Raw genomic sequence first — 23,301 nt, 5'->3', positions numbered from 1 at the left:
TACCGTGCACCCCAAAACTGGAACAACCTACAGGAGACTCTCACATCCACCACCAGTTTAAGTTCTTTCAAAACTAAGGCTGTCTCACATTTTAATCTGGTCTTTAACTGTTACATAAGCCTATAATATACATATTCTCTAACTGTGCATGCAATGTATTGTATATCATGTATACCCTGTTCATTAATGTAACTGTATTTGTAACCATGTATTATTTGTCATAATAACTATGCCCAGGACATACTTGAAAACGAGAGGTAACTCTCAATGTATTACTTCCTGGTAAAACATTTTATAAATAAATAAATAAATCTGTATACTGTCGCTGGCAGCTCACCGTCAACATGGTTCTTTTATTTACCATATTGGTCGAATATAGTGCGACCTAGCACATAATACAACCCCTACAGTTTTGAAGGTGTTATACAGGGAGGAAAAAAGATCTCGAATATACCTCAAGGCTTTTTTTCCCCTTATACTCCTTGCATAGGGGTGTTTTTTTATATTTTTCTGGGGCAATTTTATCACTGTTTTAGCTCTTTTTTCCCTCACCAACACACACTTACCCACACACACACACATTCGATTAATTGGGGGGAATGGGGATGGTGGAACCCTTGCTCTGCACACGTATATGGCAGTAGTAGGTAAGGTGCTGCCCGGGATATATTCATATATATAAACAGTAGGAGAAAAAGAATCCCAGCAGTGAGCCCTCAATGCCTAGTTGTAGTGTATAGATGATTTAATTAAAATGGCTATACACACTACAGGAGAAAGGATGTTTATTTATTTAGAGGGTGATTTATGAGATTATGTGGTCCGTGTCACCACCTCTAGTTAAAGTCAGCATGCATCCGATCCCTGTATAAGTTTATATATTACTTTTTAACTTGTAATTGTCCGTTGCCTGTAGGGTCCGCCGGCGTTGTCTCTTACTAAATTTCCCAGCAGAGACCCCGCTGCATTAGGGAATTCAAACTACGATCCCGCCAATAATGTACAGCATTTCTGAAATGCAAACACTGGCAGTCTGCGACCCATACATGATTCAGACACACCTAAAATAAGTAGTACTCCTGGAAAGGGAAGGAGTACTTCTGGGGGGTTAATCACCTCAGTGAATACTGCTACTAAGTTTCCTGTTGTATATATATAGTGTGTGTATTATATAGTATATGCAAGTGATCCAATGCTAGGTAAAAACCATCTCTAAATCATCATTGAAGCCTTTGCTGTGTGTATTATATAGTATATGCAAGTGATCCAATGCTAGGTAAAAACCATATTTGAATGCTGTTTTCTGTCTACCCCTAATCAAATTAAGTGTTGCCACCTAGGCAGGGAACACCCTGTGTAGAAAACCATTTGTTTGAATGTGCCTCAGATGTGCCAATTAAGCAGACAGAACCACACTGTCAGGTGACTTTTTAGGCCTATATAAACCCAGTCAGAACAGCTAGTCTGCTTGCAGCCCATATCCAAGTGGCCCATTATAAGTGGCATGACTATTGAACAACTGAAGTTTAAAAGGAAGGTCAAAAGAAGTGAGGAAGAAGTGGACACCCCATCTGGCCCTGATTCCTGCATTTGACCTACGCTGGAAAGGAGGATATCATCAATACCAGACTGCATCATTACTGCTGTGATGCTGCCTTTACCATTTATATTTGCTGTGACTTCACTTCTTCTCAAATTATGCACTTCTTTTTACCAGCCTCAGTATGTCTCTAACTCCATTCATATATCTCCATCTCTCCTTCCTTCACCACTTCTCTGTTCACATGAACTCCTTTCTTACCTGCGTCCTCTGACACCACACAGCTATATCCCCTGCACTAAAAAACACCCCTACAAATCATCCTCACACATCCTCTTTCTATCCATGCTTCTCCTTGCTTCTGGGGATATCTTTCCCAATCCTGGTCCCTGTCTTATTCCTACATGCGCTCGTCCTCATCTGCCAACTGCAACCTCTACTCCTGGTGTCAACCCCTCCAATCTCATACCCATCCCCTGCCACCCTCCCTCCTCTCTCCCTTTCTCCTGTGCCCTTTGGAATGCTCGCTCCCTCTCTAACAAGTTCCTCTCTGTGCATGACTTCTTTCTCTCTCACTCCCTGCTTCTCTTTGCTATAACTGAGACCTGGCTCACTCAGTCTGACTCTGCTCTGGAAGCTGCCCTCTCCTACGGTGGCCTTTCCTTCTCCCACACTCCGCGCCCTGATGGCAGGGGTGGAGGCGTGGGGCTCCTGCTCTCCTCTCTCTGCCGTTACCGAACTCTTCCTATTCCTCCCTCTCTTGCTTTTCCCTCCTTTGAGGCTCACACTGTCCAGATTTTCTCTCCTCTCCCTGTTCTTGTGGCGGTCATCTATCGCCCACCTACCTCTACTCATCCCCCTTCTGCCTTTCTCTCTCACTTTGAATCCTGGCTCTCTTTCTTCCTCTCCTCAGACTCCCCTGTTCTTCTCCTTGGGGACTTCAATTGCCACATTGATGACCCCTCTCTCCCTTGGGCTTCCCGCTTTCTTTCTCTAACCTCTTCTTTTGGCCTTCAACAGTGGACTGCAGCCAGCACCCACAAGGATGGCCACTACTTAGACCTGGTTTTCACTAAGAACTTCTCTCTCTCCGATTTCTCCATTTCCCCTTTTCCTCTCTCTGACCATCATCTCATCTCATTTTCTCTATCTCGCTTCTCCCCTTCTCCACCTCCATCTACACCCCGGTTCTGCAGAAACCTGCGCTCTATTCACTTACCTGACTTTGAGTCCACTTTTCGCTCCTCCCTCTCCTCTCTCAGCCAACCTGGTCAGGAACTACAACTCTGTCTTGTCCTCCTCTCTTGATCTACATGCCCCACTTTCTCTCTGCCGCACTCGCCCTTCTAACCCTAGACCCTGGCTAAATTCCCGCACGCGCATGCTGCGTTCCTCCACTCGTTCCTCTGAACGCCTCTGGAGGAAGTCTCACACTCTCGCAGACTTCCTTCACTACAAATTTATGCTATCCTGTTTCAACTCTGCCCTCTCGCAAGCTAAACAAGCCTACTTTTCTGCACTAATCAACATGCACAAGTCTAACCCACGCCGACTGTTCTCTGTCTTTGATACTCTACTCAAACCACCCTCAGCTGCCTCTCCTTCCTCCATCTCCGCTCAGGACTTTGCTGACTATTTTAAGGAAAAGGTGGAATCCATACGTCAGAACATCCCCTCTCTTTCTTCCTCCCATCCTACACCTCTTCCTAACTCTCCTCCTGCCTTCCTTGACTCTTTTTCCACTGTCTCAGAGGAGGATGTGTCGCTGTTGATCGCCACTTCACCCTCTACCACTTGCCCTCTTGACCCCATTACCTCACATCTCCTAAAATCTCTTGCTCCTACTATAATCCCTACGCTCACACACATTTTTAACTCCTACCTCTGCTCTGGAACCTTTCCATCCTCCTTCAAACATGCAACAGTCATACCATTACTCAAAAACAGCAAGCTTGACCCTACCTGTCTTTCTAACTATCGACCTGTCTCCCTCCTGCCTTTTGCCTCTAAACTCCTTGAACGTCTTGTATTCTCTCGCTTGCTCCATTTTCTCAACACCTATTCTCTCCTAGACCCTCTACAATCTGGCTTCCGCACTGCTCACTCCACGGAAACAGCCCTCACTAAAATAACTGACGACCTCCATGCTGCCAAAGACAGAGGTCATTACACTCACCGTGGACCACCCTCTTCTCCTTCACATTCTCCATAATCTTGGTATTCGGAACAAAGCTCTATCCTGGATCTCATCCTACCTCTCCCATCGTACTTTTAGTGTCTCTTCTGCTTACACCTCCTCCTCCTCTATTGATCTCTCTGTGGGGGTACCCCAGGGCTCTGTCCTGGGACCTCTTCTCTTTTCTCTGTACACACTCTCTCTAGGTGACCTAATAACATCTTTTGGGTTTAAATATCACCTCTATGCTGACGACACACAAATATACTTTTCAACACCTGACCTTACACCTGCTATACAGACCCAAGTTTCTGAATGTCTCTCTGCTATATCATCCTGGATGGCCCTCCGTCGCCTTAAACTCAACATGGCTAAAACAGAGCTCCTCATACTTCCTCCCAAACCTGGCCCTACTACCTCCTTCCACATTACTGTTGGAACTACGATCATCCACCCAGTAGCCCAAGCACGCTGCCTAGGGGTCACACTCGACTCCTCTCTCACATTCGCCCCTCACATTCAAAACATTTCTAAAAGTTGTCGCTTTTTCCTCCGCAATATAACAAAGATACGCCCTTTCCTCTGTTGCTCGACTGCTAAAACTCTGACTCAGGCCCTCATTCTCTCCCGTCTTGATTACTGTAACCTCCTGCTGTCCGGCCTTCCTGCCTCTCACCTGTCTCCCCTACAATCTATCCTAAATGCTGCTGCCAGAATCACTCTACTCTTTCCTAGATCTGTCTCAGCGTCTCCCCTCCTGAAATCCCTCTCCTGGCTTCCAATCAAATCCCGCATCTCACACTCCATTCTTCTCCTCACTTTTAAAGCTTTACACTCTTCACCTCCTCCTTACATCTCAGCCCTAATTTCTCGCTATGCACCACCCCGACTCTTGCGTTCTGCTCAAGGATGTCTTCTTTCTACCCCCTTTTTATCTAAAGCCCTCTCCCGCCTTAAACCTTTTTCACTGACTGCCCCACACCTCTGGAATGCCCTTCCCCTCAGTACCTGACTAGCACCCTCTCTATCCACCTTTAAGACCCACCTTAAGACACACTTGCTTAAAGCTGCAGTTCAGTCTTTTTTTTTTTTTTTTTTGTACATTTATTTTTTTACTTCAATAGTTTTATGTGTGCAATCTCTAATTACCTAAAGAACAGTATAGCTGCAGCTCAATTCGTTTTCCATGTATTGATAGGTCGAAATTTGGTGACATATTAAAAGCTCGCATTTGTTTATAATCTGCTTGACTGGCAGTGGAAGCTCATGAATATTCATGAGCATTCCTGCACTGACAAGTGCTAGAGGGAGGGCAGGGCTGACAAAGGGGTGTGCCAGAGCTTGTGACAGGACATGAAGGGGCAGTGCCTTAGCAAATGGCTGTTAAAATAGAATACAAGAAAATGGGTCTTTCAAATTTGTTTTTTTAAAAACAGAAAATGCTAAAAGTATTTTTTCTTACTACAGAACTGATTTATTAAAAAAAACAAACATGCAGGATATTGACTGAACTGCAGCTTTAAAGAAGCATATGAATAGCACTGTGAACATTCTGAACACATGACACATAAAGCTTGGCCCCCTGCAGACGCACTTACCAGAACTCCCTCCTACTGTCTCTGTACGTTCTCCCTACCTACCAATTAGATTGTAAGCTCCTCGAGGCAGGGACTCCTCTTCCTTAATGTTATGTTTGTCTAAAGCACTTATTCCCATGATCTGTTATTTATATTATCTGTTATTTATTCGATTACCACATGTATTACTACTGTGAAGCGCTATGTACATTAATGGCGCTATATAAATAAAGACATACAATACAATACAATACAATACAATATAGACTAAGGATGATATCAATTAACCTAGCTCAACCACAAACCGGGAGGTCAAGCTCAGGGGAGCGCAATCTTTTCTCCCTGCGCCCCCTGCTGGCTCTTCCCCTCTCTTTGCGTGCCCCCCCCCTTACCTTGGCTCTGGCGCAGGTGTGCCGTGGCAACATGACGTCACATGACGTTGCCATGGCGACACGTCTCCAGGAGCAAGGTAAGTGAATTTTAGAGGCCCTCGCCGCTTCCCCGGCACTTCATTTAAGTGCCTTCGGGAAGCGCGCGGGGCCTCTGTAAACCCCGCGCCTCCCGCAGACAATCTCGCGACCCCCAGTTTGTGCACCGCTGGTCTAGCCAACCACAAGTAAAAAGTAACAAGATAAGAACCACACAATTATTCTATCAATTACCTTAACGGTCTAGGAAACAATATGGGTCGTGAAATCACTACTGCAGAGACAGGCAGCACAGCTCCTGACTTTTAAAAGGAGTCAAGTAAGCTAAAACTAGCCAAGCAGCACCAACAAGTATCAGGATATATGATCATTTTTAGTGAAATCTTTGCTTTCTAGAAAATATAAGTACAGTATTTAGCCAATTTCACTGACCTGGACAGTCTAAAGATATAGATGTCAGATTATAGGAAAAAAGTGTGTATCGTGCGCAACCAATAAACCATCCAATAAAATCAATATTGATTGATAACCTACTGTGATAAATAATCACCATATAGTGAATAGCATACCTTGTGAGGTATTAAAAGCAAATGCTGGCGTCTGCTGCTGTTGATATTAGGGTGGCTCAGCACCCCTATACTACAGAGAGAAAAGAAGATAAACAGCGCACAACGCAACAGTGAATTATTTAAAAATAGTGTCAAAACATTTGTAGGTTAATAAATCTGCGTACATCAAAGAATTTAAAACAGGCATTCCATGTACCAAGACACGGGTTACCGCTCGCTGGAACAGAACCCTGTAGGGCGCTCACTCCACCCCTCCGGTGCATGCCATGGTTCCAGAAGCCAGCGACTGCTACACTGAGGGCGTGGATCGAGCGCCCTACAGGGTTCTGTTCCAGCGAGCGGTAACCCGTGTCTTGGTACATGGAATGCCTGTTTTAAATTCTTTGATGTACGCAGATTTATTAACCTACAAATGTTTTGACACTATTTTTACATACTTCACTATTGCGTTATAGATGTCAGATATAGGTCATCATAGAAGACTAAAGAAACTACTGAATTCTATCCTCCAGCACAATATTGTGGGATGGATAAACTGCTGAATACAGCAACCGCAAAACAGTATACATATATTGGCTAGGCTACCTAAACAGTGTCCATAAACAGGGCTCTCCCAGACCCTCTGGACAAAATCAGTGAAATAAGCCAAACAGACCCTGGCAACATTTTAACCTTTCGTCGACTTTACAATTTACTTTATCGTCGTTTAGTTTTAAAAGCCCTACAGTACCAATTTTATTTTTGTACGCTAAATAAATTCAATTTTAATTCAATTATCTATACACTACAACTAGGCATTGAGTGCTCACAACTGGGATTCTTTTTCTCCTACTGTTCACACACACACTTACCCACCCACACACTTACCCAAGCCCACAAAACCTGGAGATCTAGAGAGTAGCAGCTCAGAGCAGGAGTGCTCTGCAGCGCCACCTGCTGCCCAGAAGTGGTTAAGCAGCCAGACTCTTCTCAGCTACAGCTGTTCTCATCTATCTGATCGGCTCAGTAGCATCCTCGTCTGATCTCCTCCGACCTCCGCTCCCCCTCCTACCTGCCCAAACTAATAATCGGGACAGTCCCTGCAAAACCGGGACGTCTGGTCATCGTAGCCCGGCAGCCATCTTGGATATGTTCCCCAGTGTAAATGTAGGCTATGAATACAGTGCGAACACAGGTTTTGGAAGGGCAATTTTGGGGGGAAAAAACTTGCACTATAATCGGGCCAATACGGTATTTGCTCCCACAAACACAGAACAGGTAAATCTTAGATGACTGCACAGGAGACACAGACAAATAGGCATTTTAAAAGGCACATTGACCTCTTGGTTGCTGTATTATAATAGTCACCACCTCCATGACCACTACTCCACAGGTCAGTAGTGAGGTGTACCCTACTTCTCACCAATGCAACAACTTTGCTGTACAGTTTGGGAAGCGGCTTCTTAGAGATATATGAACTGCTTGGGATGGTTCAACATGGCTCCGCACATCCCATAAGCTGTCTCAACCCGAGATACAAGAAAGTTGAACGATAACAAGTCTATAGCAAGCATTTTAGCTACATTACCTTTCAGCACCAGAGCTGGGTCATGGGTGCAGTGGAATTTATTCACCTTTTCAAACTCTTCACAAACTGTGGGCTGCTGCTGTTGCATTGGGTTGCATATCTGGCTGCTTGTACTATTAGGCGCAGTAACACCGACATTGCGTTGTCTGGCTTGCAAACTGCTGCAGCGCAGGCTAGTACTAGCACCCACACCATCCTCAACACCACTGCTATAGATCGTCATCCCTATTACACAAATATAATCTAAATCATCATGAGATAATTGTGACTGTGTTGGTGGTGTATGTGTCTGCAGTATTGACGGTGACCTATTGTCTCCATCTCCATCTCCACCTGTGCCATTACTCTATGTTGTCTTACTGCAGCACCCCTTTTCTTAGGCTGCGTCCATAGTGGAACGCGCTAGCTTCCGTTCTTCCTCATCCTCCCGGCGTCACGCTTCAAATACAATGTAACACCAGGTTTTGCTATGTTATGTTAAATCCCCACGTAAACTATAACAGAGCTCTGTGGATAGGTGTGGTTACAGGGAACACCTCTTATGCATATCATTAGCACAAATGTCTCTTCGTACTGAAAAGAAGCTCAATGGAGCATTAGGCCGCATCCATAGTGGAATGCGCTAGCTTCCGTGCTTCCTTCTCCCGGCGTCGTACTTCAAATACAAACTTGTTTGTGTAGCCTGGAGCTCCCGTGGCTCCTGGAGACCCCCCTCCCCCTGTGTTTCACGGGTGCCGACGGGCCCGACGGCTGCTTCCAAGGGTGGGGGCTGGAGCAGGGAGCAGCGCGGCTTACCCCACATGCGGCCGGTTGCCGTGGACGCGATCGGGCCATTGCTAAGGCCGCGATCGCGTCTCTAAGGTCCCGGCGGCTGGCGGATAGGGCGCCACCATTGCCCCTTAGGTTGTGCATGCGCAGGGGTCGCGCATTCGCAGTACAGCCACCAGAGTCAGGACGGCGTTGCGCGAGGGCTAGATTAGGCAGGGAGATGTTGAGGCAGCCCCATAAAGCTTGCGCAGGCGCAGGAGAGGGAGGAGAAAGCCCGCGAACCCCTAGCCTACCAGGGAAGGCTCTGAGCAGGGACTACGAGTCCCATGAGCCTCTGTATGCCCCATGTGACACCAGGGAGCCAATAGGGCTGAAGATCCACAGGCAGGCAAAGAGATACATTTGGCGGGCTTGGAGCACGCAGGGCAGTGAGAGACCAGAGCAGCCGAGGGAAGGAGGTAGGGTACAGGAGAGAGAGGCTCCCTGTACTAGGCCAGCACCCTCAGGGTCTGAGGTAGCTAATCACCCCAGAGAGAGTGTTGCCAGTGACTGCTCTAGAGAGAGGGACCCTGTCACTCAGGAGTTGCAGTTGTAGCAGGGGAACTGTGAGGGAAGGAAGGGCGCGGGGAGCGAGTGCAGCTCCTGCGGCCCTATAGGTATCCACACCCCAGGTAGGCCCCAAACCCCAACTAGGGTAGTGGGTTAATTGCTGAGGGAGGCCCAAGATAGGGACGCTGCCCTTAGCGTTAGAGTGCTGCTTGTCAGAGTCACGGCGGTCAGTGCTGTGAGGTCTGACAGGCAGGCACCTTGTTGCGCAGCACGTTGGCTGGCAGCATTTAGAGAAGCTGTAAGGGACTTGGATAGTTAGGGGAGCGGGATAGGTCATTAACCCCTGTAGGCCCCGAGGAGTTGCCCAAGCCACTACAGGTTGCTGTACTACAGGGACAGGCCCTAGGTTAGGGTTCCTGTCACGTTAGTACCACTTAGATAGATAGGGACACAGCGGCTGCTGCTGTTCCTGTGGAAGCGGTTGGACCCACGTTGGGGTCCACAGAGACGATTCCAGAGTGGGACCGCCCTGGCGGTCCGCACGTGCCGGAGTTCGGTTGGAGGATCAGATGGATTCATCACACGTCTGACCCTTTGTGAAGATTGCTGACCCGAGCACCGGAGTGCTCGGCAGGTATCTAATACATAAGTGCACCACCGGGCCCTTAGCGTAATTAGTGACTGCGCAGTCACCCATTGACTCTCTGTAGGAGTACGGGACATTGGGTGGGGTTCTTTGGACACTGGGTGGGATCACTTGGTGTTGGGGAATCGTCCTGCGAGACGTCACGGTTAGTGTCTCCTCGTGAGAGGGACACAGGTTATTCATACATGTGAGTAAAGGCATTAGTTATTATACCTTGCTGTCTATGTGATCATTATTGTTTTTCCTGCGAGGAACCACTCCCCCTTATGGTGGGAGCCATCGCAGGTGGAGGCGCTGCATCGTAAGGGAATACCCATAGTATAATTGCCCCAGGTTCCCCGTGGCGGAAGCTCAGCCCTCCTGTGAGCCAACAGGTAACGCACCACACCTGAGTAACAATATATGTTCCTGCACCCACACAGTATAATCTGCGATTGGGGGGGGGAAAACCCGTTACATTTGGAGGCGCTGCTGAGATGAGACCTGGGGTGCCCTGTTCAAATTTTTCCAAATTGTCCCATGCCAATTTTTGTTGTCCACCATGCTTGTGAAGTCCGGACGCGAGGTCCTTGCCTGGGATTTGAGGCAAGATTTTAGCCCCCGTCGTGTGGTGGCCGTAGGTGGCCTTCCCGCACATCTATCAGATATAGAAGTCTGTAAGCATATGCGTAAAATCCCCAGGTGGCCGTACGCATGTGACTTAGCTGCAGAACAAGATCCCACGTCCACCTGGAAAACCATACTTTTTGTGGCAATCCCCTTTAAGGATATATGCCTGGCAGAGGCCCCGTCCGTATTGTTTATGCCTGGGTGCCCCCCTGAGGGCTACCCTTTAGTATACGCTGACCCCGCGCCATGGCAGCTTTCTCCCAGTTGGCAACATGCACGTGGTGCCGCGCTTAAGGCGCAGAATGAGTTTGCAGAAAACAGTCCGGGAATGGCGGGAAAACCTAAGCCCCACCCCCGTCAAGTGAGTGACACAGTGCAGAGCCCGACTTGCTCGCTGATAGAAAGCGCCCCTCCTCTAGAATCCACCAGAGGGAGAGGATGCCTTGAACAGCTATCAGCCATAATTGTTCACCCTATGGGAAGTAACGGATGCAGTATACCACACCCTCCGTGGTATGGCGAGTGGCGACTAAAAGGAATGAATACGATCGCTTTGGTGTGTCCTTGCTTCCAAGATGAATTGGGTATGCCTGCGGGCGCTGAATTGCATCCCCTTAATTTACCAACCGGGGTTGTATCAATAGAAGTGGAAGGGAAGACTTGTCTTAAATGCCCGTGTCCTGACAGTGATTTCCCAGGTTGTGAATGGACCTGGGGACCCCGGTGTACTGACTGCGGGGTACAGTTCCTTCGCCCCGAGTTGCCGCAGTCTACAGAACCATCAGAAGTAGGGGAGAAAGACACTGATGCGGAACCGGATTATCCTTCCTCTGAGGATGAGATGAGGTATGAGGAAGACGAGCTAGACTGTCAGGGGGTACACCCTGGCGTGTATGTGGCCTTGCGCGCGTCCGGAGTAGATGCTCTTCTCTTCCTTTGCCCCTGCCTGCAAGAAGCCCATGCCCAGGGAGCCACCGTGTCTCAGTTACCACTCGACTACAGGACCATCGAGGTGGAAGGAGAAACGGGCACACAGTGTTTTATCCCCACGTGTGGTTGTTCTAGAGAGACATTGACATGGTGGTCCCACTGAGAATGCTGCGGTATGCGGCTATTGAAGCCTATTGTACCCCAGCTTGCTGAACCAGCAGAGGACGAGGAGTCGGTCAGTACAGCTAACCCCTCTACCCCTCTCATAGACATTTTGGAGGGCCCGAGTGCCCTTGTGAACATTCTAGATCCGGTTCCTGAGCAGGACCCACCGAACCCAGATCAGCCAGTTGCGGACGATCCCATCGTAATATCCCCAGCGGACGAGGTTGAAGTTCCACCGGTGGTGATGCGCCTACCGGCGAACCACCCCAGCGGTGATACAGAGGAGACAGAGAGATCACAGGGTAAGGTGTGTATACCCCAACCTTCTTATAGTGAATCCAGTGACCAATCACTCGTGGTGATGCGCCTGCCGGCGGACCACTATAGTGACTCGACGAACACACTGTCTCGGCGGATACAGAGCCTGCTGTGGGCCCGTGGGCCCTACCACGGCCAGTCTGGCCTACAGAGGTACCATCAGTCCTAGAATGGGGACCAGTACCTACCGACAACCAGGGAGAGTTGACTGCCCCAGGGGTGTTGGGGGTGAGCCTCCAGGTGACCGCGGAGCACGATGGCTCCTTAAGTCTGGTCACCCGGGCGAAGGGCTCCCCTCTGCATCGCGTCCTGGCGGAGGTGTCCTCCTTGGAAGATAATTGTCCAGATGAAGAGAAACCCATCGCTAGCCAGTGGAGTGGTAAGGAACTCCCTTGGTCCCCACAAGCTCCGATGGAGGTGGCCGTGAAGAAGGCCAGAGTTGCGGCTTTTGAGCGGAGTATGAGCCCGTGCGCTCCAACCCAAATGGTTCCAGGACTGGGATCCAACGCTCCCGAGTTCCAAGCCAGTGAGTGGACTGTCCCAGAAGTGTTGTGGACAGGTCCCGAGACAGCTGAGGTGGGAACTGACAGCGTTCCCGAGGACCTGTTGGCCACCGGGAATCACCGCAGTGGTAAGGTATCAACCCTTTACCCCCTGCTGGGTGAAACAGAGACATTGTTCATTTCTCGCTTCCCAGTGGAAGCCTCACAAGTCAGTCGGGACAAGGACTGTGTAGAGAAAGATCCAGGGAGACTGGGCTCCTTTAAGCCCACAAAGGAGCGCCCCATTCACCAGGTAGTGGACCGCGGTAAAGGTCCTGGCCTCCTGGTCTACCCCATCCCTGCCGCGGATGACCGGGTAAAGGCCTGCTTCAGAGACATTGTGCTACTCCTTCCACCAGGGGGAGGAAGTAGCGAGGAACCAGTGACTGTTGCCCTCCGGTGTGCTCTTCAGGAAATTTTTCTGGGGGAGGCTCACGGACGCAAAAGTGAGGTACCACCACATGATCAGTTAGGGGCACCCCACAAATGGTCTCAGCTAGCCTCGGGTAGTATTGTGATGTGTTGTATATTCTCTGTACTGCATTTCTATTATGTAATGTTTGTGCATGATTACATCTGCTATCCAAGCGAGGACGTTGGAGTTCCACCAGGGGGAGAGTGTAGCCTGGAGCTCCCGTGGCTCCTGGAGACCCCCCTCCCCATGTGCAGCGCGGTCGCGGGTGCCGACGGGCCCGACGGCTGCTTCCAAGGGTGGGGGCTGGAGCAGGGAGCAGCGCGGCTTACCCCACATGCGGCCGGTTGCCGGGGACGCGATCGGGCCGTTGCTAAGGCCGCGATCGCGTCTCTAAGGTCCCGGCGGCTGGCGGATAGGGCGCCGCCATTGCCCCTTAGGTTGCGCATGGGGTCGCGCATGCGCAGTACAGCCGCCAGAGTCAGGACGGAGTTGTGCGAGGGCTAGATTAGGCAGGGAGATGTTGAGGCAGCCCCATAAAGCTTGCGCAGGTGCAGGAGGAGAAAGCCCGCGAACCCCTAGCCTACCAGGGAAGGCTCTGAGCAGGGACTACGAGTCCCATGAGCCTCTGTATGCCCCATGTGACACCAGGGAGCCAATAGGGCTAAAGATCCACAGGCAGGCAAAGAGATACATTTGGCGGGCTTGGAGCATGCAGGGCAGGTGGAGGCGCTGCATCGTAAGAGAATACCCATAGTATAATTGCCCCAGGTTCCCCGTGGCGGAAGCTCAGCCCTCCTGTGAGCCAACAGGTAACGCACCACACCTGAGTAACAATATATGTTCCTGCACCCACACAGTATAATCTGCGATTGGGGGGGGGAAACCCGTTACATTTGTATTGCGAAGGGCCGCTCTCCCTGTAGCGCTTGTGCACACACTAGCGTGCGCACACACTATGCGCATATGCATTAGCGTCCTAATTTGTTTCAGCGCGAGCTCCTGCACTGTGGACAATGCCTTTCCCTGACTATCTGGTTTGTATCATGTTGGCAGGTAATGTGAAATATTAACGCACAGGCGCCAAGTACAATATAGACACAAAATTCAGAAGAAATTAAAATAGAAAAAATGATCACACACAATATACAAATTTCAAAAATGTTATTTGTAGCTCAAAGATCACAAAACTGCAGCACACCCTAAACCATTAAAGAAGAGGCCTCTGTAATTGTGCATTGTGAATAAAATGTAATCTATCAAATAATTTCTGAACATATGGCGAACAATCTTTCCCTCACTGTTTTATAAGGTAGTCTGGGCAAATATAGGAAACAAAGCAATCAGGCATGATTCTCAAAAGTATCAGCATGTAGGTGCGATACACGCACTGTATATACACGAGTCTGGGTATATGTATATATGTACCTGAGACTTGGGTGTGATATTTCCACCATAATCCCTGACCAGTGTCTGGCGTGGGCTAAAGACAATCACCACTAATGTCATATGTATGGTTTTGTGCTAGTTGGGGATTAGACAAGCTTTCCATATAATAAGAATGTGCCTCATCTTAATAAAGCCGGTGGGGGCAGCGGGGTCACAGAACATCTCCCCTCTCCACTTTACTAATAGTGAGAGTGCAGGGGTGCACCAATGTTAGACTCTGTGAAGGTCACGAAGGTAGAATTACGAAGGTAATTGAATGGCCATACCACAATGCAAAGTGTGAAAAAAAATATATGGCTCATAAATTTTGAAACAGATTTGTGACGTCTGAATTGTATGAAAATTACTAGATTGTAGGGCTTCCAAACAAAACTATTATTATTAAAATATTTTCCAAAAAAATTGTATTCTATTACAAACTTATTCCAACATAAAAACATACAAGAATAACAAAGTGCTTTAAGTGTAACTTTTTGGCTGGAGTATACCACATGTATGTTTTTCTGCCAATATGTATATTATATAGTAGAAAGACTGCCTGTACTTTATGTAAAGGTGCTCGCCACAAATCGGGACCGGACCATGGGGCCAGGTCCAGAGTGCGGTTTCCGTGGTCAGATGTAGCTGGGTCAGGGTTGGAGAAGGCAGGGTAATCCGTAGGCAAGCTGGGGTCAGGGCTGGAGAAGGCAGGGTTCACGATATCCAAGCTGGGGTTCCGCAACAGGAAGACAGGTGCGTAGCGCTTCAGCATAGAAGCTGCCGCGTAGGAAGGGCCTCTGCGTGAGGAGTGGGAGCGGCACATGATGCAGGCCTCTTCAAGGGGAGAATGCAGACCGTCCTAGGAACACTGAAGGTTAGCACTGGGGATCCTCTGCAAGGAGGATATGCAGCAGGATGCAAGAACCAGGAAGCAGGCCTCTGCAAGGAGGATATGCAGCAGGCCACAGGAACCATGAAACAGTCCTCTTCAAGGAGGATATGCAGCAGGCCACTGGAACAAGGCAAGGCTAAGGCAGGAGTGTTTGTGGCAAACACAGTTACATCCAAGTGAATCTTGGTTTATGCTCAGCCATGAGGGAAAGGGCGAGCCCAGCACAAGAAGGGCAGGGAGCCAATCAAATGACAGGGGTGTGAGGGCATTCCTCCAATGACGGAGCACAGAAACAGAGCTGCAGTGATTGCAAGCACAGGTGATACTGATTGCAGAAACAAGGGGGAGTTGTCTAGAAACGGCATAGTTCTATAATGAACAGGTTTCAGCCAAACCCAGGAGCGTATTCCTTACAGTTGTGAAGATCGGTGCTGGTCGAAGGGCAAAGGTTTCAACCAATAGGATTTTGAATTATTGTAATTGTAAAATGTGTTTATATGTATTGCTTGCAGCAGACAATGTTTTAGTTATACTGAGCCTGAAGAGATTTTTTTTATAGACCTTGGTGTCAAACTTTTATTGAATCTGCATGAAATAAATGGACACGTGAAGGGCTAAAAACTCATGCACACTATGATGAACTCTTCCTTTTGCTCTATCAAAATGTCTTAATACTGTAGCTCCTAGTCAGATGTTTTCACATTTAACAAGAGTAAGAACTGTGCCATTGAAATGTGACTTAACAGGATTAGTCTCATGTGTAATAAGATATCTTGAACGTCACTGTAGATGGGCAAGACTCAAGATGTAATCTTTAACCACACTAGAATTTCAAAAGATCTACGAGCTTAACATAAACTGTTCAAATGTGGCCGTCTTTCGCACGGTACACTGAGATTCTAAAAACATCAAGTACGTTATTAGTTCAAATAGAAAAGCATGTGGTTGGACTGCTTTTTCCAACCCTGTTAACATAGAACATGAAAAAATCAAAAAAATGTGTGTGGTGCTCTCAAGACAATACTTGAGCCAATTGAGTGAATAACAGGAAAACAACCCTTGAATGAATATATGTATATAGTGTCTCTAGGAATGTAGCCCGGTAATGACAATCCCACAGACCAGGTAGTAAGGAAATGTCAATGACACCAGCAGGTGACCGGTAGAAGAAACATCCTATGACAAACTATATTGTAATAAGGGCAAAATGGAACGAACTCACTTGGGAATCTTCATCCACCATAAGCAGTAAGTCCAGTTGGGTTCCAGTGTCCAGGGTTGAATGTGCATCCGTAAGTGGTACTCAGAATGTAGAACAGGGAAGAAAAACGAAGCACCAAGTCCAGCTGTAGAATAGCAATAACACCAACAGGGTACCAAAATAAGTTATTTAATAGGATCCAGGCAAAGTAACAAACACACCTACGCGTTTCGGACCTCTACAGTCCTTTATCATAGAACATGGTATGACATTTACAGGTTTACCTCAATCATCAGCAGAAGGCTGAGAGCATATATTTGTGTAAAACTTGAGGCGATACATGAAAGCCTTCATTCAATTCTACCCAATGCAAAAATGTAGCACAGATTTGCACCAGTGTTTTTCTATTTTTTTTTATTCTGTGTAAAATTTCTATGCTCAGGTGCTCCACAAATTGACTCAAACTCGATTCGGGTGCAGAAAAATAAAACAGATGTGTGAATTCTCAAAAAGGATTTTGCTGTATAAGATACATGACCACAACTTGTGCATGCACAGTTGAATTTTTAACTTGGCTTAAAAGTGTAAATCGTTTAACATTTTAAAATGTTTCTGACTGATAATAGTGACTGGTCACCATATCACTATAATAGGTGTAGTTCCACATAACCGGAAAAGAGCAAGCCTAGTACTTCTTCACAAAAACAAAATTAGGGAAGAGGCAGGCAGAGACCAGTGAGTCTGGCATAAATAGTGGGGATTGTAACAGTAGGGGTAAATATGACTGCTTTTAATAAAGGTCAAGCCCTCCATTGCCCCTACATGTCGAGAGAGACAGAGTGTGAGTATCGCTGTATTGTAAGCCTATTTCCAGCACTTCATGGACCTGGGGTTAATGTTATGTTCTGGAGAAATGTTGCAAAGGGGTCTGTGACCTTTCCATGTAACTCATGTTGTTGCATTTCTACCTACCAATCAGGCAGCTGGGTCATATTGAAGACATTTGGCTTCAACTCCTTTTTCATGTAACCATGTTATGCCATGCGTTATAAAAGGTAGTGAGAAGATCCCTAGTTAGCTGGGAGTAGCTGTTAGCTTTAGCTCAGATTGGGGATTTCACCTGGAGTGCCAACTCCAGTGCTGATGCCAGGCCTGGAGTCCTGTTCCAGAGGACGCAGCCAGGAAGAATAGGGGAAATCTCCGTAGGGAGGTCCCTGCACCCAGGTCCATAGGGTAACCCCAGTTGTAAGTGTGTATGTGTTGTTTAACTGTAAATAGTTGTGGATATTTCTTTTTCCAATAAAAAAATTTGATCAACTCTGTGTTTCTGTCTGGCGAATTGATCCCTGGTGTGATAGTCATGGTCTCTCGTGACAGGGATATTCAAGAAAAACAATGCTGAAATAAAGATTGGTTTACTATCAACAGTCCAGCAACTTGCGAAATCCCAAGCACGGTGGATTTACATGTTAAACACACGAAATTGATATTGTTTTCATTAGGTGAAAAGGGGGATAGATCATGGTGGAGCAGCAGATGCAGCTTACCTGCATTTTTGTGGGGCAGTGTCCCGCATAAAAAGGCTAATAAATATGTTAACAAACAAGTGAAAACCCACTACAAGCGCTAACCTACACTTAAAGAAATGTGTATAGATAAGTGGATAAAAATAATTATCAACCATAAAGTGAATTGTGATAGAAAAGCAGCCAAGGGGAACTACAAATAACAGATCATTCCAAATCTGATAAAACAATATACAAAACACAAAATAAGTGTCCCCGGCGCTAATGTGATCAGTCCAAGATACCGTGAGCCAACAAAGACAATCTGAGATACAGGGCTTCTCTTGATGGGTTGATGGACTGGTATTAACAATTTTTCTAGTTTAGAGAACTGAGTATCCAGGCTATCCTTGTCTATATCCATAGGATCATTGGTGTCATTAAAAAAACCTTCTAAATTCTGCACTCTCAGTGCTCTATTAGTGAACAGTGCCATTATGGGGGTGGTCTGCTGCTGTGGGGGTAAAGGAACAAAATTCTAAGCAAACAAACAAGTGAAAACCCACTACAAGCGCTAACCTACACTTAAAGAAATGTGTATAGATAAGGGGATAAAAATAATTATCAACCATAAAGTGAATTGTGATAGAAAATCAGCCAAGGGGAACTACAAATAACAGATCATTCCAAATCTGATAAAACAATATACAAACACAAAATAAGTGTCCCCGGCGCTAATGTGATCAGTCCCGTGAGGAAGTGACACTGAGTCATGAAACGCGTAGGGAGGAGCTTAGTGGTTTGAGCCGATTCAGCATCCGTAGTTCCTGACGCCAGGAGAGCTTCCTGTATCGCTGACGTCACACGATTTGCCGGCAACGGGTGTCGCGTTCATTGAGTCTCTCTGTTGCTGACTGGGTTGCTATCAAGTTGCGGACGGCATCCGTGAGTTTTTTTTACTCACCCCCTTACATTGTAAGTGTGGGATATTTGTGTTTTAACTGTTTTATTAAAGTGGGATACGTATTACACTATTGTGTCCTATTCCCTATTTCCTTACCCATGGGGGTGCTGCATCGGTTACATCTATGACTACCATCGCCAATTGAGGGAAGGATTAACACGCCAGACCACGTGGGGTCCGTGGGATATCGTGTGTAGACGGGAAGCACGTACAGATTCTCTCCCCTGTACTGACAAGTTTATATCTTGTAAGTAGGGTTCTGTAGTTCTAGATAGGGACTTGTGGCTGTTACATACTGCGCAATTGGTGTGCCCTTTGTTTCTGTTATTTCAGAACCAGTGAGGATTTCACCCTAACGACACCCTTTCCCATCTGGAACTTTTATCTACTAGTCCATCAACCCATCCAGAGAAGCCCTGTATCTCAGACTGTCTTTGTTGGCTCACGGTATCTTGGACTGATCACATTAGCGCCGGGGACACTTATTTTGTGTTTGTATACTAATAAATATGTTGCAGCACTTGGGATTGAAATCTAAGGTGTCTGAATAGAGAAGACATTGGTTGAAGGACAGGCACCACTTGTGGTAAATTGAGTACATGCAGATGGAGACATGATCAGTGGAGTACCTCGGGGATCTGTACTATGGAACACCCAAACAGGTCAGGTTTTAAGGATAATCCTGTTGAGCACATGCAGCTCAATCAGTAGCTCGTCATTTTGACTAAACCACCTGTGCTGAAGCAGGGACATCCTTAAAACCTGACCTGTTGGGGGTTCATGAAGACTGGAGTTGGGTTTCACAATTTCAGCGTAAAAGAATTGCTAGAACAAGATGCTCTGAAGCTGGAGGGTGGCAGACGCCAATTCAGCATAGGGAATAAAAAATTGCTTGGGATAGATAAGGATATCTTAAATACGAAATACGTTATGGTGAGTAAAAGTGACAAAAACCCTCACCATATAACAAATAAAATGACCACTTGTGTTGCAAACCTGTCTCAGACATAACACCACTTGTGAGCACATTTATTTGCTGTTGAAAGCAAAAGATCAAATAAGACCAGAGGTTTTACAGCAGATAGGAAATGGGTAGACTAGGTTGGCCAAGTGATTCTATCTGCCGCCAAATTCTGTGTTTCGGTCATTTTCTTTGCAAATGTTGCTAGTGAAATAAAAGAAAATGACACAGAAATCATACTTCTATCAAGAATCCCATTTCAAACTGTTCTTGGTCTGCAAAGCCCTTTTCTGGCACCTCATCTGGGTTGTGAATTTTTAAACTTCTGGTATATGTGTTCTGTCCCAAGTTCACTGTGGAAAGGGAGTAGAAGCAGGACAGCTAACTCACTCCCGGTAGATGCACACAGAGTCCTTCTTTCTTTTGTACTTTTATTGTAAACACAACAAAAAGGGGGGAACAGGGCAGGTGGCAAAAGTAAGGGAGAGGTAAATTACAATGGCTAAACCAAGTGACAGACAAGTTACGACTATCCACAATGGCTGCTGGAACTGAAAGAAGATGCCTAGTCACTTGAGAAAGACCTATTGGTCGAAACATTGTGTGGCACAATAAATTACTTTATTTATAAAACCGTGGAGCGCTGGATCCTTCTTTCCTGAGTATTGCTTTGGAACATACCTGACAGGTACTTCCTAGAACCAGCAGCACCGGTAAACTGTATACTTTATTTATTTATTTTGTGGAGTGCAGCATAAACCCCCTTTACATGGAACTGAAAGAAAGCATGCTAGCCTGCACTAACAGGAAATACAATCAGACTGCGCCAACAACAGGGAAAGGTAGAAACTGTGACGGGAGGGGGTAACCAGGCTATACAATAAAGGTCAAGCCGTTTTGGTTAACCCTGCTCTGTTTATAAGGGTCCAAGAGAGTTAGCTCTTGGACCCAGTAACATTTTACCATTCCAATGTACTGTCTGTAATAAAAGCATTTTTTGTTTTTTTTCCTTTCCAGGCATGCTATCAAGCAGGGATTGCTAGGGTATAAGTATCAGGGGGGAAGAGGGCGTTTGAAGAGGAACCGTTGACAGAATGTACCTAGGAGGTTGGGGTCCGGAGTTATCGGTTCCCCTTTAAATGTATCCGGGAATCATGCCCGATTCTCAGATACATGTAGGCACATTGTCCCGGCAATACCTCCCCTTGAAAACGCAAGTGCGATTCACCACTAGGGTACCCTGCTTCAGCACAGTCCAGAAAGGAGAATGAGGCACAGGGATAAACATGTATTCCTGTAGCTGAGGGAATCCCTAGGTTAAGAGGGGGTACCCCAGCTAGTGCAGAGGTGACCCACAACCAGCATAGGGTGTGTGGATGCCCCAACCTTATAGAAGATCAGGGGGGGGGGGGCTGAGAAAGGAAAGTGTGTGGGGAATAAGGCAGATAGAAATAAAACGACAACATTTTTCCCTTTTCTGTTCCCTGTCTCCCAAGGCTCACAAGTATATTAAAGATACTTTAATATAATATAATATGCTTTTTACATTCAGAAACAATGTCCAAATAGGCTGCCAGAGCTAACCCATAGGCGCCAGTAGGGCTGTGGGACAGCGGAGGTCAAAGCAGCCAGAAGATGCCCAGAGGTGTGAACAGCATTTGGTCAGTGGGGAAAAGAGTCGGAGATCAATGGCAGTCCTGTGGAATGCCACTTGTTCTGCCAGACCTGGTGGAGCCTGCCCAGCAGGTGGCATTGGGATAGCCAGAGACAGAGATGGCAGGCTTACGCATGTCTCTTGGCTATTTCGGATTTCCCACTGACCCAGCTTTTCTAGCCGGCTTGGCTCCGATTGGCTGCTTGGGAAAGTTCCCACGCATTGATTGGCTGCTCGGTTTTGTGAAGAAACTGAAAATACTATAAGAACCTGTGAGCCAATCAGATTCTGAGTCCCCAGTTGTAAGATCGTGGGCGGGCTTTTCAAAGTTGCTTCTGTGTGATTAGCAGAGCAACCGGCTTTGATTTCGAGCCTGAAAAGTCTGCCGGCCAGAGTCCAAGTCCAGCTTTTTGGGACCAAGTTCTCAGAAACTAACGTAGCGTTCGCGACTGGGATTTTATGCCGATTTGGATTCCAGGCTAAGTCCAGGTCAGGGTAAAACTCTCCCATAGAGTTCACAGCACCTAGGAAAGTCTTGTTTTCAACCCCAGTCCCAAAGTAAGTGTGTCTTTTTGTCTGTATTTTGTGTTCCATTATGTGGAAGCGAATTTATGCCGAATAAACTACACTATGGGGTACAATTTTGGGCACCAATCCTAAGAAAAGACATTATGGAACTAGAGAGAGTGCAGAGAAGAGCCACCAAATTAATAAAGGGGATGGACAATCTAACTTATGAGGAGAGGCTAGCTAAATTAGATTTATTTACATTAGAAAAGAGGCGTCTAAGAGGGGATATGATAACTATATACCAATATATTCGGGGACAATACAAGGAGCTTTAAAATGAACTATTCATCCCACGGGTAGTACTAAGGATTCGGGGCCATCCCTTAAGGTTGGAGGAAAGGAAATTTCACCAGCAACAAAGGAAAGGGTTCTTTACAGTAAGGGCAGTTAAAATGTGGAATTCATTACCCATGGAGACTGTGATGGCAGATACAATAGATTTGTTCAAAAAAAAGGTTGGACATCTTTTTAGATGGGAAAGGTATACAGGGATATACCAAATAAGTATACATGGGAAGGATGTTGATCCAGGGATTAATCCGATTGCCAATTCTTGGAGTCAGGAAGGAATTTATTTTTCCCCTTAATGGGGTTTTTTGTTTGCCTTCCTCTGGATCAATAAGTAAGTATAGATATAGGATAAAGTATCTGTTGCCTAAATTTAACATAGGTTGTACTTGATGGACCCATGTCTTTTTTCAACCTCATCTACTATGTAACTATGTAATTTATTTAATTACCTTGTTTTGCACAATGAATGATCCTGGTAAAAAGGTGTAAATAACCTGGTCTCCTGTGACAGGAACATCTTAACTAAGAAATGCAAGGGGGAGTTGCCAGGGCAACAGACTAGAAGCTAAAGGAAAGCTACATTTGTTGCAATCTTACACTGAGGAGTAATGGCTGCCTCAGAACAGGGAAAACAACAGGACAATATGCATCTAGGGTTTCTAGAACTGCACCCCCATGTGCCTTGCCTTTAAATTAAACCTGGTTGTTTGAAAGCAGTGTTCCAAATAATACAACCAATCTTAGAATAGTACAGATATCCACCAGTGAATAACAGAATTGTTTAACTGCTTTGCCATTTAATAAGTGAAAAGGAGAAAACACTATGCATTTCACACAACTTGAGTTCTAATCATAATGTCCTTTAGGCACACATACTGATGTAGTGGAGGAACTCACTAGAATTCCTTGTATCTATGCTAACATTAGGAATGCAACTGTAACATTATTTATTGTCATTCTATTTTCGCCTCCCAGCATATTTATACCCTAAAAAAAAAAAAAAAAAACACCACATCTCTATATGGGGAGAGGGGAAAAA

This window comes from Ascaphus truei, chromosome 2 (assembly GCF_040206685.1).
Source record: "Ascaphus truei isolate aAscTru1 chromosome 2, aAscTru1.hap1, whole genome shotgun sequence".
Lineage (NCBI taxonomy): Eukaryota > Metazoa > Chordata > Amphibia > Anura > Ascaphidae > Ascaphus > Ascaphus truei.
Note: the sequence above shows the minus strand (reverse complement) of the source record.